The following is a 6,000-nucleotide window of genomic DNA, read 5'->3' as shown; positions in this document are numbered from 1 at the left end:
CAGCCCCCTCATTTTATTTTATTGCCATGTTAAAATTCAAAAATTTTTTATTCATTTTTTTGAATGGGTAATTCGTGCTCAAGGTGCAAAATTCCAAAGATATACAAGAGTACATTCCTCAGAGGCAGCCAAGGTGATCAATTCCTTGTTTTACTATATTTAAAAATAGTATTGTTTCCCTTCTGTTCATGTACAGAATACAAGAATTCCTGCAGAAGGAAATAAAAATCATATACAATTCTATTTAGAGCTGAACATTGTTAACATTTTGGTAGATAATCAGCGAGCCTTTTCTCTTTGCATAGACACACATATCTATAGTCACAAACTTGTATAACCTGATTTTATTATTTGTTTACATTAAATATGGTTCTTAAAAAAAAATGAAGGCCTGAGAAGATACAACTAAATGCTAATAAAGGGTACCTTGAGAGGAACAGGATTGGGTTAAGATTAAAGTGGGGGGCATCTCTGTATCTTAATTATTTGAAACTTTTTAGAATAAAAATGTAATCGTATCTTACTTCCCCCCAGTATTCCAGAATCTGATTTTAAATAATTGCATCAGAAGGCTACTATTTAACCAATTCTTTGTTTATGCTTGCAAGTTTTTCTATTATCCACAAAGCTGGGACGGACATTTTTGTACATCTTTGCACACTTGTCTAATGTTTCCTTGGGGCTGTTCCTAAGAAGTGGATCTACTGGGTCAAAGGGTATGTTCACTTTAAGGCTTTTTGATCCATCACATCAAATTCCCTTCTTTCTACTTCTGTTCCAACCTCCCATTCCACCAGCAGTGCCTGTTCCCCACCCTGGTTTGTGATTTCTCCAGGACTGCACACATGTAAGGTTTGTGAGGTAGAGGGGCAAAACCATGTGAGAGCAGGGCAGTTTCTTCTCTGGGTCAAGTTTAAGAAGCGGGCAGTGTCCAGTTTGAGAAGACTGCCCTGGTGCCTTAGAACCCCGGAATATGAGCGGGAGCCCAAAAGGGACCTCAGTGGCCAAAGGGAAAAGGAGGCGGAGCAAGGGATTAGTGCAGAACCTTTAGGCCAGTGGGGTAGGGGCCTCTGCCAGTCCAGTTCCCAAGGCCTAAGCACCTGAATCTGGATTCCGATCCTTCCTCCAGGCACCCAAGGATAGGGTGAGTGCCGCCTGACTGTTGTAGTAGGTCTGCAGAGCTAAAGGCACGGCTCAGGGAGCTCCTCTTAGAGCTCTTCCAGCCCATGCAGTTACACCCCTCAAGTTCACGTGGCATGTGGAAGACATTCCAGGGTCAATGTCTCCAGCTCTAAGCGTCTGCCTTCTTTCAGTGTCACAGTCACTCTTCTCTTGGATTCCAAATGCTTGTTGCTGCCCAATTCTTGTGGGTCTCACCTGCAGCCTTTACACCTTTAGATTCTCTAGCAAGGTGACCCATCTCATTTGGAAAGCTTCAGGGAGAACAAGAGGAATTTGAGACAGACTTGTAGATTTAATATTGAAAAGATGCTGTTCTGAGAACGCCCCCTCCTCCTGGAGACCAGCATCCCCACTTAGCTGAGGTTTCCTCTTGATGGGGTGAAAAGAGAAAGCCCAAGATTGCATCTCCTTGGTGAGATGAATAGTACATTTGAAGCACCTCAAAAACTGTGTTTGATCCGCCTAAAGCTTCAACTATTAACGTATTTCTCTTTATCCTTAGCTAGGGAAGGCTGAGATCTGTCAACATTTTCCTTTCTGCCTAATTTGTGCCTTCTCCATCAAGAGAAAAGCAGGGCCTGGGGCATGGAAGGAGGCAGAGAAGGAGGGCTGCAACACATACTCCCTGGAACAATGCAATGAGCCATAGGATTGGGGTGCTCCCTCGGCCTGGGAACCCCTGGGCTCACCAAGCCAGAGCAGGGGAGGGAGGTTCTAGGGAAAGGGGCTGTACTGTGGGTGCTGAGGCTCTTCAGGTCTGTTGGCAGCCCCTAAGAAATTGATCCCTGGGAAGGCCCATCTCCAGTATTTCTGGTGGAAAACCAGAGGTGGGAAGTTGAGGCTTGCCAGCTTCCAAGCATGGAAAGTTCCTTTCCTCTCATGGGAAGAAGAGTAACAACATTAAAAACTGCTACTGACTGAGTTCAGGGGCCAGGTGCTGTGCTGGTTTTAACCTACATGCATTCAGTTACTCTGAACATCACTTTGAGGGGTGACCTTAAGTTCTAAGGATCTTATCCAAGGTCATGTTGCTAGTCAGTGTCCGGCTGTCTGGCCCAGACGTTCATGTTCTTAACCACAGTGCTATTCTCCCTTTTGACTAGTCTCCTATATGTTGCCAAACTTGTCTCCTGTCCTGGAGGGGGAGTAGAGAGAAGTGGTGAAGAGCACAGACTTCAGAGTTTGCAATCTTGGCTCCTCCCTCTCATAGTGCCTCAGTTTCCTCCTGTGTAAAATGGACATGTTAACAATAGCAGCAACCTCATGGGACTGTGGTGAGGGTTAAATGAGTAAATACCCTCAGGTTCTCAGAGCCTGGGGCAGAGGAAGTATTATGTGTATTCATCTGATTCCCAGCTTATTTTACTCCATAATCAAGTTGCAACCACTCCCTCCCAACTAACAGTGAACTTATTCCAGCCTCCCTTTTGGGTCTGCCTAGCTCTGTCTCAATCCACCTTATTTTCCAGCCCCCTTGTCCCTCTTGCGGCCCCGTTGGTAGACTGCCCTGGTTCCTGGAGGGTACCCTGTAACTCCTCCGAGTTCTACTGACACGTCTGAGACGTGACCTGGTCTTTTGCCTGATTCTAATAGGTCCTGCCTATGTTCATAGCTCTTTTATCTTCTACAGTGGCCGTAGAGGAGACGCTCATTTCCTAGGTAGCCAGCCGTACACTTTTGCAGGAGGCAGAGCGCAGAGAGAGATGACTTTCCTCGGAGGGAAACAGGGCAGACAGTCCCCACTGGGGAAAGAACAAGTGATGCAGGATTGAGAGTGATTTTCCTAATAACTAACAATGTGTCTCCATCTTGAGCCATTCGTTCCTGTACTTTCCCAGGGTTCCCCCTCCCTGTGGGGAAGCTGGTCATTGTGTCTACTCTTTACCCCCCACCCCCAGCTGCACCTGGGAACTGGAACTTAGAGAATTGCCAAGGGTGGGATAGAAGGAAGGCGTCTGCCAAAGCAAGGACTGAAAGTAGATTTTGGAGAGGACCTGAAAGCCTGGGTGGTGAGAGGTGGGCCAGGGAAAGTGGGACCTCTCCCTGCAGGGCAAAGCAGGCTCAGTGGTCCCCAGCAACCTGGTCTGTGTGCCTGCCTACTGCCCCAGAGCCCTTCTGTTCAGGCCTGGCATCCCACAGAGGTGGCATTCTGCTTAGCAGCTCAAAGCACAGACGGGAGGGCGGGCATTGGGGAGAATCGATTTGCGGGAGCAGCGGGGGCTTTCTCTTCCTCCTTACTTCCCTGGTCTTTGATCTCCTGTCCTTCTCCATAGTCCTATTTCCCCCCTCCTTCTTCCCTTGATCTCTCCCTCTTCCTCTCCCTTTTAGCCAAATCACAGCAGCTCCCTAGAAGGGAAGGGGGGTGTATGTGGAAGTGAGGGGTGGGGGAGGCAGTCCTTTGTCCTCTTGCTTCCGTTGACTGGTGGGGCCTTGCTGCCCAAGGTGCCAGCCTCCTACCCGTGTCCTGAGGGGCAGGGTTTGGCCACAGTGAAAGGACACACACACACACACTTGAAAAGCAAGAGCTTAAACAGAGAAACCAAAGAAGAAAGGGAGAGGCAGAGAGTGAAAGACAAAGATGGGGAGAGTCAGGAACAACGGAAAAAGAGAGTTCAGCGAATTAAAAATTTTACAACCATCCAGCAAGTCTGCAAAAATGATCTTCCCTGCGGTCTTTCATTTATCTCATTATCTGACTCCTAATGTGCTTTCCCCCCATTTCTTTTCTCGCCACACTTGGTGCAAAATCTTATTAGATTTTTTTTTTTTTCTGGCAGGGGCTTCATATAGTCTTTTTCATTACATTTCCTAATAAAAGCAATCACCAGGATGGCACGGCTGGAAGATTAAAAAGCCACCTCAGCAGCCTCCTGGCCAGCAGAGCCACAACTTGCTGCTGCCAGGGGAGCAGGCCAGCCCCGGCAGGCCAAGTCAGGAAGACCCAGGCTGTGCTGTGGAGCGTTCCAGGGCTGGGAGAGGCCTGACAGCAGCAGTGAAGGTGCACAACATTGCGAAGAGATCTGAGAACAGAAAACCTGGAGGAGGCGGCCCCTTCCCACAGCTGTCTCAGAGCACGAGTGACAGCCAGCTGCCTGACCCCGCACTCTGATTTTATTCCAGAGAAAATAATATCTTGGGCTTTTCTCTTTGGACCTTGGCTCATGCTGTAGCACTTCTTTTGAATAACATTGGTGATGTCAAGTTTTCACCTTTTGAGAGTAGATTTGATTTCGTTATCCGTGCTTTGATTTTATCGTGGTAAAATTCACATAACATGAAAGTTACAATTTTAACCATTTTAAGTGTGCAATTCAGTGGCATTAAATGCATTCACACTGTTGTGCAACCATCACCACCATCCATCTCCAGAACTTTTTCATCTCTCTAAACTGAACTCTGTACCCATTGAACAGTACCTCCCCATTTGTTCCTCTCCCAGCCCCTGTCAACTACCATTCCACTTTCTGTCTCTATGAATTTGACTATTCTAGGTACCTCACATAAGCAGAATCATACACTATTTGTCCTTTTGTGTCTGGCTTATTTCACTTAACATAGTGTCTTTAAGGTTCTTTCATGTTTCATTATGTGTTAGGATTTCATTCCTTTTTAAGGCTGGATAATATTCCACTGTATGACCACACCACATTTTGTTTATTCAACAGTTTTAAAAACACAGAAACATTTCTATCCATACAAGAAAAGTGAAAAGAGAAAACCCCCTCTGCATTACATTAATATAACAGTTCTTCTTTTTGTGTGTTTCTCTCTTTTGCTAACAATTGTACCTCCACCCTCCCACTGAACTTATTCCATCCAATCCGCTAAGGTCTGTTCCAAACCACTCTGAGAAAGCAGTTTGGCAGAGGATTTGGTGTTTGGAAAGGGCCAAAAGTTACCAGGAAACAGGTCTGATAAATCAAATTAAGGGAAAGAAAGGAACCCCCTGTAAAAATAACATGACTTTATTGCCTGGGTTATAAACCGGTCCTGAGGTATTTCACATAGCGCCCTTCAAGATGACGTGGGGGAATCCAGAGCCACACAACCTCTCAAGGGGGTGACTTGAAAGGGAACAATGCTCATTTGGAAATATTTAGTTTAGTATGTTTTAACATAAAGGTACAAACATCAAATTAAAAGTGACTCTATTGCTCTGGGGACCACTGAGGCCAGCCCTGGTTTTGACTGCTATGTCCCTCAGGGGCTCAGCCAGGGCTGTTGGAGTTGGTCCCAACCAAGCAGCATTTCTCAAAGAGCAGGAGACGTGTAGGGGAAGGCGTCATTGCAGGCATCTCTGCGTCAGGACCTACGGTAACACAGGCTACTTCCAGTGGGAATCTCCAATCTCAGCTACTGGTTTAGTTAATAATGACAGTCCTTGTATCTGTGTGGTCCTTTGAGAGACTTTTACCTTTCATTTCTTTCCACTCTCCTCCAGAACCCTTTGCTCTAAGACTCTGCCAGCCTCTGTCCCTGGACCAGGCCCCAGAAGATAGCAGGTTCCGCTTAGGGAAAGTAGAACCCTAGAATCTGGCCGTCCCCCTTTCCTTCCCTTGTCTTGTGCCAGAGCCCCTCAACAAGCTACAGATTTCACTAATTTTCCTCTCTCGACATAAGCAGAAGGTATACATTTGTTTTTCATGTGGCCTTAAAAAACTGGATATTTTCCTTATATGTTGACACACACAAGCACACACATGCACACACACACTCTATGTGCCTTCAATAACAGCCTTTTCTAGATCACTCCCTTTCTCTTTCTGAGAAGCTGCCCCCTCCCGTCCATCAATGCTCCAGGGGGCTTGTATTTTTCTT

Source organism: Rhinolophus hipposideros (assembly GCF_964194185.1).
Source record: "Rhinolophus hipposideros genome assembly, chromosome: 20".
NCBI lineage: Eukaryota > Metazoa > Chordata > Mammalia > Chiroptera > Rhinolophidae > Rhinolophus > Rhinolophus hipposideros.
This window is presented reverse-complemented; position numbering follows the sequence as displayed.